At 46.7% G+C, this 12,189-nt stretch overlaps 1 long non-coding RNA gene across 1 annotated transcript in view; it reads right to left on the bottom strand.

The window, feature by feature from the left end:
- Positions 1-4,388: 4,388 nt before the first annotated feature.
- LOC135981558 (uncharacterized) overlaps positions 4,389-12,189 on the bottom strand; it is a 38,045-nt gene continuing 30,244 nt past the window's right edge. Inside the window, exons 2-3 of the long non-coding RNA XR_010598626.1 lie at positions 8,994-9,165; positions 4,389-4,830 (exon numbers count right to left, since the gene is read on the bottom strand). This is a non-coding gene — a long non-coding RNA (uncharacterized LOC135981558). The remainder of the gene's footprint in view (positions 4,831-8,993; positions 9,166-12,189) is intronic.

Here is a 12,189-nt window from a genome sequence, read left to right as displayed (position 1 = left end):
TCTAGGGCTCATCTCCTGATTGGATCTCCCTGTGGTGCATCCAAACGTAAGTTAAACTTTGAAAAACTAGTGTGAGTTGGACTAATCATGGACCTTTTGTTTTCTAATAACACATTTTTATTTGTTTTTCCCCCCCCCCAAAGTTAGCCCATTTAAATTTTATTAAGATGCTTTTGTAGCTGTGCTGTCTATTAAAGATCAAAGAACTCAGCTGAGATTTGCTTTCCGTTTCAGGTTTGAACAAGCTCTGACTCGATGTGAAATTCAGCCAAAATTGTTTGTCACCCGAAACGGTTCTGTAAATCAGCCCAGATTCACTGCATATTTTTCTCAGGTTTCCCCGCAATGTTGGGCCCACGTCTAGCTAAAGGTCTGTAGACATCAACAAACCACGACGGAGTGTTGAGCTCAGGATATAACTCAAAGCCAGTGGAGAATCAAAAACTAGGAAGGGTTTGCGCCATTCTTGTGTCCACTAATGGCCTGAAGGGTTTACTTTCCAGCCACCAGGTCAACCCATTGGATTCAATAGGTTGACCTGGTGGCCGGTTTCTTTTCGGGCCCGGGTGTCACCTCACTCCAAGGGCAGCGCAGTAATGATCCTGAGGACCACAGAGGGGGCTTAATAGTCGACACAGAGCAGGTCCGGGGGAGGCTTAATAGTCATCCCCCGGGCGCTCCGGGGAAGGCGGTCTGCAGCTCCCATTGACATCAGTGGGGCCTGTGGGCATTCAGCACGTCTAAAAGATCAGGCTGTAAAGATAAAATGTCCCCTTTGCAGAGAGACAGCCACGGGGCATATGTGCCGCACAAGTCCCACTAATGCCGAAGGGCAAGATTCAGCCCTGCGTAGGCACAGGCATCAGCCCAGGAACAGGGCACAGGCTGACTGAATCTCCCCTATTTAGTAGTTGCTGGGAGTTAGTGTTTCCCCCCTGCCACTCCTCCCCTAAACAGTGCAGGTTTGGGAAGCCCTCAGGGCAGCCGTAAATTGTGTTGCTGCTTATCTGTGGCCCTTATAAAGCTTCAGTGGCAGGCGCACAGAATTACCAGGATGCAGGGCTATCCCAGCCACAGTGCCTCCTACCCCGACACCTCCTTTCCCCCTCCTTTGCTCCACCCTCACTCTGCCCCGTTGTACTCTCTGCCTGCGGCTCCTGTGGTGGAGACCTCTGGGGAAGTGATACAGAGCTGGGAGGAGGCTGGAATTCAGGACCCCGGGGCTGAGGCTATTCTCCAGGGGAGACTTGCCTGACCTAATTTGGACCAGCCCCCATGGCAAAACTTGGCTGCCAGGTAATGAAGAATCAGGCCCTAAGGGCATAAGTGGGACTTAGATGGTGCATATTGCTCATGCTGGCCTCTCTGCACAGGAGTGTCTTTCACCCTAAAGCCTTCATACTGAAGTCTGTACTCAAGCAATGACATCAAATAAGGGCTGAGCCAGGAGCTGAGGTTATGGCTCCGAGAGTGTGATTTGTGTCTTATTGCTTGTTTCCCACCTATCTTTTATCCCTTGTGGGCCTTGATTATAGAGGATTTGATGTGTACACAATGGCTAAGTGGCGTGAATAAACTTCTCTTTTTTTCATTTAAACATGAAATTCAATACCTGGTGTTCAATTTCCTTCCCTCTCGACTTTTCCCAAACAACCAATTCATCAATGGCAGAGTGCAAGCGCCCTGGTGTGAGCTGAGGCTCTATACCTCTATTTCCACAAGGCGTGGCTTATTAACCTGTCCGCACAGTACTGCTGGGGCTGGCTGAGCAATCCCTTCCTGTTTTGTAACGGGCTGTACCCTGGTGGGAATTTAAAGCTGCAGAACTCTCTTTTCACCTGAGAAAGGTGCTCGCCACCAAAAAAATTCCTGCAGAGCTTCCCCTGAGGTGCCAACAAGAAACAAGAGAGACATTTCACATGGCTGGCACCTGACATCTGTGCTGATTAAGAAAAGGAAAAGAAGATTGAAAGAAAGCTACTTCCCTGACAGATGAGCATGCTGCAGCTGCTAGGGAAACACTTTGGCTCACCACAGGCTTGCTTTTGCTAAACTTATGAAATGAGAAAGAAGATAGCCAATTATTTCATGGGGATTCTGCATCCTGCAGAATTATCAAGAAGAATATATTTATTTAAGAAAGAAAGAAAATTTAGAGGCCCCAGTTGAGACTGAGGATCATTGTTCCAGCTGCTGCACATACGTAGCGTAAGAGTCAGTCTCTGCCTTGAACAGTTTACAGATAAACAGACAAGACAAAGAAAGGTGGGAGAAATGAAACATAATTATCCCCATTTTATAGATGAGACACAGAGAGATTATGGATAAAATATTCAAAAACATCTAAATGCCTTAGGAACCCAAGTCCTTTCAGAGGATCTTAAGCTCCTAGGTCACTTGAAAATTTTATCCAATGTGACTTGACCAAGGTCCCTCAGAGAGTCAGTGGCAGAGCAGGAACTGAATACTGATTGCCTGAGTCCCAGCCTTAACCACAACACCATCCTTCTTTAATTAGCACTGTCCTCATCTGTAATGGAGGTTAAGGTTCCAGGCCTGCCATGTTCATCACAGCCGCCAAACTGTGAGAGGCCACGGTGGCCAAGGTGGAACATTCTGTGCTGGAGCCTTGCTCTCTAGGAGAAATAGGAACTCAGTCATGGTCCACCCAGCAGAACACAGAGGGTCGGCTCGGGTCCACAACCCACACTTTGCCCACCATGGAAGAATTTCAGCAGAACCAGTTCCAGTGAGGGCCTTTATATTAAAGTTTTCCATGAGGCATCAGCGGCATTTTTATGGCAATTTGGGGCCCAATGAATCTCTTCAGCAGCCGTTGGTAATTTTCTCATAAGAAGACAGAAGACATTTATTTTTTAATTTTAAATTATATTTGTTCTGTCGCTGCGGATTCTTATCAGCTCTTTCCATTTCCTGAGGAATTCCATTCTCTTTTCTGTCCTCTGTTAGCTGGAGACCTAGATCTGAAGAGCTGTTTATTATCTGCTTTGCTTTCTGATAAGCGCCTGTTTATAAATTCGCCTTTCCCAGTGTATATCTCCATTTGTTTTTTCCTTTTTTTTTCTAAACTGTAGATAAGACATTTTCTTCTTTCATTGGCTGACTTCCAGCTGAATTAACCTCGGCTGCCTTTGCTGCTGATTCACTGCAGCCAAGACAATGGATCTGATTCTCCTCTCGCACCTCTGTTACAGCCATGTAACTCCACTGACTTCTGTGGGGTTATTCTTGCATTATCCCAATGTGAGAAGAGAATTGGGTCCAGTGTGTTCCCATTAGAGTCAGAGGCAGATGGTTTGGAGGCAAAAATAAGAACTGACCTGCTAAATCTTCTGCCCAAAATTCAATTGATCCCTAAAACAGTCATCAGGTTCTAAAAGTTTTAATTGTTTTGTATTATTATTTATATTAGAATAGCATCTAGACACCCCAAACTGAACCCAGGGGCCCATGGTGCTAGGTACAGTATATATTCATAGGAATATGTCTGTTCCTGCTCTAAAGAGCTTGCATTCTGAATAGAGAAATGAAGAATAATTATTCCCCATTTTACAACAGGAAGACTCTTTTGCAGTGTTGTTGTAACCATGTTGGTCCCAGGATATGTAAAAATGGGGATAATATTACTGGCATGCCTATACCTCTCAGTTGGGGTCATGAGGATTAATAAGTAGAACTGATAAAATTTCTCCACTGAAAAATTACAATTTTCATGGACAACTCCCATAAAAAAAATCGAGGAAAGTTTTTGTCAATTTGAGGGTTTCTTTTTGACCAACTGTTTAAATAAGTGAATGCTGGTGATACGCTTGGAAACAGAAAATACTAAGTACTGTAATGAACAGATTTATGTGTGCCTGAAAAATTCCTTCTGGAAAAGGGAAGTATTTATGCTTACTTACCTTTCCCAAGCACTTTGAGATCTATGGCTGAGAAGTGCAAAAATTATCATTAAAAATGGCTTGGTTTGGTTTAGATTCAGTTCCAGACAAACTAGGATGAGAGTCTTAATTGTACTGAACAGCTTCACCAACCTTATGGAAATGCCATGAGAAAAGCCTTTCCCATCTTGAAAAACCAGCATGTAGAAATAAAGATCCCTTAGTAGAAACTAGGAATCCATGGGGATGCCAAAGAAAATCAGAGAAGTGGATATGGATCAAACCAAACCTGTAGAACTTTGGGGGTCCATCCATCACCAGACATTAATGGGTGGAGACTCCAGAATTTTTGCTTCCGACATGCCAAGTGTCTAGGTTTCTATTATCTCACCTTGCCCAGCTGCTTATACCAGTCAGGAGGAAAGAGAAACCAAGGAAGCAGAATGGGTCTGCCTTGATTACAAGAGGAGAATAAGGATGAGCAGCTCAGAGTAAGAAAGCCTCTGTTTATTTCAGGACAGCATTTGTACCCAAGAAGATCAGGTCTCCATTCCGGGACTAACTGTTCTTGGCAAGCCAGCAAGTGGGATTGGAAGAACCCACTCTGGGACAGTTATAGGCTGTAGTGCACAATTCTATCCATGATAGCAGTCAGCGGAGTTGCTCTTAATTAAAAACCAGTTCATTACAATGAATGCCTCTGTGCTTCTGCAAGGGGTGGTCTCCAGAGTAAATATTTACGGACCGCAAAGTTTTACAAGTAATCATTTGTGGGGTAAAAATATTATTCATCTAGTTGATGTCAGATCAGGGCCTCCTCGTTCCTTCTGAAAGCCAGATCCATCATGTCTCTTCAGAACAAGGACACCCAGCAAGGTCTCTGTCAGCATTCCTGAAATATACAAGCACAGCAGAGGCCACCAAAGACCTGAGCAAACAGACATAGATTAAGAAAAGTTAAAACAAAACCTATGTCACTTTTTAATGACTTTGCTGCTTCCTGCCAACACCATGTACAGAAACTTGTAAACCACCTGGAGACTGGGTAGCTCAGGGGATAGGGAATGGGAATGCAGACTGGTCAAGAGTTTCAAAAGGGACTAGTGATTTTGGGGTGCCCAGCTTGAGACACTTGATTTTCAGGAAGTGCTGAGCATAGGGTTACCATATTTCAGCAAGCAAAAAAGAGGACGGGAGGAGCCCCGCCCTAGCCCCGCCCCTGCCCCTCCCACTTCCCGCCCCCCCAGAACCCCCAACCCTCCCCCCCGTTCCTTGTCCCCTGACTGCCCCCTCCTGGGACCCCTGCCCCTAACTGCCCCCCAGGACTCCACCCCCTATCTAAGCCTCCCTGCCTCTTGTCCCCTGACTGCCCCAACCCTTATCCACACCCCCACCCCCAGACAGACCCCTGGGACTCCCACGCCCCATCCAACCACTCCCCACCCCCTGACAGCCCCCCCCCAGAACTCCCAACCCATCTAAACCCCTCTGCTCCCTGTCCCCTGACTGCTCCGATCCCTCTCCACACTCCTGCCCCCTGACAGCCCCCCCCAGAACTCCCAACCCATCTAAACCCCTCTGCTCCCTGTCCCCTGACTGCTCCGATCCCTCTCCCCACTCCTGCCCCCTGACAGCTCCCCCCCAGAACTCCCAACCCCCCACCCCTCCCCCGCTCCTTGTCCCCTGACTGCCCCCTCCTGGGACCCCTGCTCCTAACTGCCCTCCAGAACCCCACCCCCTACCTAAGCCTCCCTGTTCCTTGTCCCCTAACTGCCCCTTCCTAAGACCCCCCCCCAACTGCCCCCCAGGACCCTACCCCCTACCTGTACCCTGACTGCCCAAAACTTTCTCCACTCCCCCCAAAAATCCCCCCCCCCGTTTCTTGACTGCCCCCTCCAGAACCTCCCTGCCCCTTCTCCTGCCCCCTGGCCCCCTTACCCTGCTGCTCAGAACAGGGTGTTGGGCTCTGTGCAAGCCGGACACATGGCTGCGCTCCCCAGCGCAACACAAAACCCGGTCCCTGGCCCTGCACAGTGCTGCCGGACCGGGGCGCTGGGCTGCAAGGGAGGAGGAGCTGCCGGCTCAGAATGCAGGGAGGAGGAAGCTGCTCCGGAGTCCAGCCCGGGACTTTCCTGCAGCCCTCCCAGCCACTCGCTCTGCTCTGCCGGGGAGGGGGGAAATCCCGGACATTTTGAGTGATTTACAAATTCCCCCCGGATGCTATTTTTAGCACAAAAAGGAGGACATGTCCGGGTAAATCCGGACGAATGGTAACCCTAGCTGAGCATCCACCCCCTGAAAATCAGGCCCCATTACGTTATTTAGAGTTAGGCCTCCAACACCCTGGTCGCTTTTGAAAATCTTGGGCAGACTTTCACCTGTAGGTTTGCTGGGCTTGAGCCCAAAATGTGGATCTGGTTTTCAATCTCTCCGTCACCACCAAATTTTGGGTAAGTGCAGATTTGTGGGCTTGCTTTGCCCTATTATAGAGATAAAACCAGACCTGACATTCCAACTGAGATTCAGGTTCGGATTCTAAACCCCTTCTAAAGTTTGAGGCTGTTTGGATCCTGTTCATCCACACCAGGTGGATAGTGACTGGAAGTTGTTATTATCAAAAAGAAAATTGTTTCCTGACCAGCTTGAGTTCAGAGCAGTGATATTACTGGAGGCATTTCCCCTCAGCAGCTGCATAACCAGTTTGTAAATGCAGGCCGATCTAGCAGGAGCAACAGTCACTGTTATAGTTAAGGCTACACAAGAGTTCCCATTCTAAACCCCTGTTTTCAGGCACATTATTCTGAGAACTTCACTTTCTGGAGCTGAACTTTTCCAGACTTCTTGGTCTCTCTACAAAGGTCTGGGTTTTTTGTTTTGTTGTTGTTGTTGTTTTTTTTTTACAAAGTTTGAGCAAAAAACAGTTCAAAATTCCTGAGAACCAGGAGAGTGAGGAGAGGTGGGGGGAATACATAGTATAAAAAAAGTAATCTAGTGCCAACATGACTGGGAGTAGAAAGAACATTTTTTCCAGTGTCCCAAAGACAATAACAATTACCCTCCTGCCCTGTAGATCTTTCTCTGCCATCCCATTCATGCCTGATTTATGAGGAGGAGGAATGTGTGATACTATGTTAGCATCTGAACCGAAACAAACCAGGGCTATGAGCAATTAAGACCTCTATTGTTCTTTAACTAGAGAGGAATATATAGAAGCTACAGGACCAAAATGTGCAGCAATTTATCAGACCGTCTTTTCAACCTGGATTAAAAATTCATGGGCAGATAAGTATCGGTAATTGTGAGACTGTCAGGCACTGGGAGGCTGAATGGGCTTAATCCTCTTCTATTTGCTTTCCATTTCCATCCCAGCAAGATTCCTGCTTAATCACTCTGGAGCACTCCTGACCACTCAAAGGTGGCATGCTCTTCAAGTACCAGACCATCTCAGGATCTGATTCCCCATTGTCCTGCACCTTGCGAAGTCATACCCATCAGTGCAAAGGGAATACAGAATGCTGCCAGATCAGAAACATAGCATTTTACAGACACCTTGCACTTGCCTTGTGGTGGTATAAATGACAGTGCAACGTGCAGGGCAGGAGAAAAAACAGAACCACAGGCTGTGTCTACACAAAAATCAGAAGATGTGATGGTTTAGGTATGTTTACATACTGCAATCTTAGATTTAGAAAGCTCACTACAAATAGCAATGAAGCTGCAACAGCACCGGCTAGTCACCCAAGTACAAGTGGGACCCTGGGACCCTGGGTGCATACACCGGTGCCTAGCCTGTGCTGCTGCAGCTTCACTGCAAGCTAGCTCAATCAAAGCCAGCTCGGGTATGTCTACACGTGCTGAATACCACCTCCTGACTGCCATGTAGACATACCCCTGATGTCTCCATTAGAGCTGTATGGGATTCAATTGTCCCATCTCGTGAATATTTTAAAGAGTGTGAAATCTTTTGTTGTCCCAAATCTGGATGAAAAGTTGAAATCTCAACACATTTTATGACCCCAAAAGTTTTTCATCTCACTGTTGACTTTTCCCCCCAACTCAAATTTGCTTAAATTTTAAAATGAAAAGTCATTTTGAACCAGAAATTCAGAAGTCTTAGTTTCCAAACTGTCAAAACTAGACATTTTGATGATTTATAAACATTTTTTTCCCAAAAAAAATTCGAGTTGGGAGATTCATCAAAACCAATCCTCTTTTGTGAGCAGTTCTGTTTTTGACAAATAGGAATTTTTCAACAAAAAACTGGCATTTTTGACAAAAAAAAAAGAAAACTGAGTCTAGTCTCCAACTCTCTCTAGCCCAAGGGTGGCCAACCTGAGCCTGGAAGGAGCCAGAATTTACTAATGTACACTGCCAAAGAGCCACAGTAATATGTCAGCAGCCCCCCATCAGCTCCCCCACCCCGCTCCCAGCGTCTGCCACCCACCGGCAGCCCCGCCGATCAGCGCCTCCCCCTCCTGCCCCACACCTCCCGATCAGCTGTTTTGTGGCGTGCAGGAGGCTCTGGGGAGGAAGGAGGAGGAGTGAGGACATGGCAGGCTCAGGGGAGGGGGCGGGGGGGCAAGGCCTGTGGCAGAGCCAGGGGTTGAGCAGTGAGCATCCCCCGGCACATTGGAAAGTTGGTGCCTGTAGCTCCAGCCCCGGAGTCGGTGCCTATACAAGGAGCCACATATTAACTTCTGAAGAGCCGCATGTGGCTCCGGAGCCGCAGGTTGGCCACCCCGGCTCTACCCTATTTCCTCCCACCTCTGCAGCTGAGATATATGCCGTGTCCACAAGAGGGGGCTCTGGCACAGGTGGGCTTTTTTGCAAGGCAAAGGTTGATGGATTTCTCATTGAAGATTCACTGAGCAGGGACTAGCTTAAGCTAAGTGAGTGGTGTTTGATGTGGGGCGGCATTAATAGAGCACAAATGGCATACATGAAAAATAGTGTAGGGCCTTGCAAGCTTCTTTGAAGAAAGCTTCATTGATCAAATGAACTAACTGTGCCGTGTACTGTATAAATTTGGGCTGAGGAAGGATCACGGGTGTGTGTGTGTCCTAATAAGGACTATTAATATTTATGTCTTACATTTGAATCTCTCCCTGTGACCATAATGAGTCCATCATACATGCAGAGAGAGGTTTCAGTGCCAGTCATCTTCCAGGCTGAGACGAAATAATGCATGAGGACGTGGCTTCACTTTTATCACCTTCCGCTCTCGGTGTGGCTGGTGGCAGTGCCTGGAGGTGGGGGTTTGCATCTACAAAAGGACAGCCGTATAAAAAAATGGAAGCAAACGCAATCCACAGTGGATTTATACAGTGGGCATTAAAATCCCTTAGGCAGTTTAGAAGCTCTCAACTGTAATTCCCCTGAATTCTGTTGTCAAAAAAGCTAGGGTGACCCTATTGACTCCTTTCCATTTCCCTCTTGGTCTGAGCTCAAAGCCAGCTCCATCCTCCCTCTATCCCCCACCCCTTTGCATGCAAGAGGCAACATGTCACTGCCAATCTCGCTATGGAGCAGATCAGGCTTCTGATATATAGGGACAAGCAGCTACACGGGAGGAAGCTCAAGGTTAATTGTATTTGTTGGGTCTTGATCAAAGCTATTAAGAATGCTGTTTAGTCTTGTGCTGGTTGAGTGCCAGATCTCCCTTTGTGTGTGTACATGTGCTCATTTCTCTCGCTGTCCTAGTGGCTGCTGCAGAGCCACCTGGGAAAGGCGAATGCTAATAGAGAGCAAACTTTTCTTTGCCGGAGACTTTGTTTGTTCACACACAAACACAAGACAAGCTGCCATCTGTGTTTATCCCTTTCTCTGGAGCATTTGTTTATTTCAATATTCTCTTAGCACTGATGAAAGGAGCTGGACTGACAGCCCTGATGAGTGAAATGCAGGTGCAGCATAAAGCAGCAAACCACTCTCTCGCAACGTCTTGCTGGTAGGCTTCACCACTGACTGGTGAGCACCTGTTTTTAGGAGTGACAGAGAAGTTAAGTCTCCACGTTCCATGCAGACCTTGACCTTTCTGCTCAGCCTGTCAACAACGATGCTGTTAACTCTGGATCAAATTTCTCCCTGTGCAAAGGGCCAGCACAAGGTCTACGTGCCATTTCATTGCCACTGAAATGGGGTTTTAGTAGGACTTAAGCAATGAATCAGCCTTGTTCTACGGGGTGAATTTCACTCTAAATATAGATGAGGAAATTGCTGGGGAAGAGTGTGGGCAAAATCAATTTTCTCCCCTTATTTAAAAAAAGTAAAATAACAGTATAGTTCACCAAATGGGGATCATTCTTAAATGATTTTTAATTATTATTTGTATCACCAATTGAGGCCCAGGCCCCATTGTGTTAGGTGCTGTGCTCTCAGCCCTGAAGAGTTTACAATCTAAATAAGCAAGACAGATGAAGGAGGTGGTAATATCTCCAGATGGAGAAGTGAGGCACAGGAGGTGGATTTTTCTACTTATCTAAGGTCACATGGGGAGCCTGTGACAGAACAGGGAATTGAATACAAATCTCTTGTGTTGTCAGCCCGTACCTGAACCACACAACCACTCTTCCTCTCTCTACTTTAGGTGGAGGAAAGCAAAAGCTTTTCATGGGCAGCTGTATCAGCAAAGAAGAAAATAAAACACACGACTTGGGGAAACCTGAAGCAAAGTCACCAACTTGGATTCAGTTTTTACTACAGCCGGTGCTGGTGGCTCAATGATATTTTTACCGGCAGATATTTTTGGGGCAGCGGTACATGGCAAAGGATCCATGACATTGCAGTGGTTCACTGTTGTATATCCTGTGGTACAAATCCAGCCACTTGTTTCAGTCCCATGCCACTCTTCACATTAACTCTCTCATTTAAGATACCTCCCACCTTCACTGGGGGTGAGCACTGTATGTTCAAAGGATTGTGGAGATGTCTTCTCTTTCCATAGATCAAACTGCAAATTGTATTGTAGTTCAGGCAAAGCTGCTGTCTTGGTCCCCAGTTTAGAAGATGTCTGGTTTAAGGAGATTGGAAGTCTTTGAGTACTGACTGGCTAAAGTTTTCTCAGGAACCATCCTGGTTTCATATGGCATGAGTTGGTATCTCAGCAATAGGGACCCGTGTGGGCTCCTTGCTCACGGAAGGCAGACCCCAATAACCACGTTAACCTGCAGCGTGGCTTCATCAGCCTGCCCATCTGGAATGTCCGTTAAGGACAGGGACATGAGACAGTATCTTTGAACCAAGCTGTGCCCAGCGTGGCTTGCTGCAGTTTGGAATGGCAAAGAGTATTTTATACTAAGAAAAAGGGCAAACTGGATATGAAATTAAATTTAATTTGAACTGCCAACTCTTGGCTGTTCAGGCAGTTCTGAGGATGCACCTCTACTCTGATCTTTGATGCTTTAATCCTTGGATCTCCATTGTACCTTAATTCTGACCTTCAGCACCCTGTGCCATTCCAGTCATTGGTCTCACTCCCAGACACTCCAGCCCTGACCTACAGCATGATGGGATATTCCAGCCCTGTTCCTTATCACAGCTCGGCTACAGCCCTTAAATCTTGAACTGGTACACACCCTGCTATTCCAGTGCGGAGTTCCAGAGAGCTCTGCCAATGCATCCCAGTCTTGATTTGCAACTTTATTAATTATTGTGGTCTAGGGTGACCAGATGTCCCGATTTTATAGAGACAGTCCCAATATTTGAGGCTTTGTCTTCTATGCGTACCTATTACCTCCCACCCCCGTCCCGATTTTTCACACTTGCTCTCTGTTCACCCTATTGTGGTCATAGGCCTCTGCTAAGCAAGCACGTTGACTAGTTGCGATGACTTTATACTGTGAACCTATGTTCTCTGGCATCTAGAATGGAACTTGCAAACTCATTTCACTTGTGACCTAATCCAGTTTTGAACATAACAGACACTTTCTAAGCTACCTCTTCAATGCATGCACCCACTGTGTGTGGGTGGAGCTTATTTCACTGGTCAGGGCAAAGATACTGGATTTTTATTGCCAACTCTCTGAACAATTGTCCCTCTTCCACAGGATTTCAAAGGTCTGAAACAAAGTGCCCTTTCCTACAGCTCTGAAGTGTAAAATAAATTGAAATAAATAAATAAATACATACATAAAGGGAAATAGGGAGGTAGTGAGGGAGCTGCAGCGCACCAGAGAGATTTTGCACGTTCCAGGTCTGTTCACAAATGTCAAGCTGTGTTACGCTGACTCCCTCTGAATGCTGATGCAGTGGATGGGCCTAAGGGTAAGCTGCACAATGCAAATGACAG

Source organism: Chrysemys picta, chromosome 2 (genome assembly GCF_011386835.1).
Source record: "Chrysemys picta bellii isolate R12L10 chromosome 2, ASM1138683v2, whole genome shotgun sequence".
NCBI lineage: Eukaryota > Metazoa > Chordata > Testudines > Emydidae > Chrysemys > Chrysemys picta.
The sequence above is the reverse complement of the archived record's forward strand: the minus strand, read 5'-3'. Positions and strand labels throughout refer to the sequence as shown.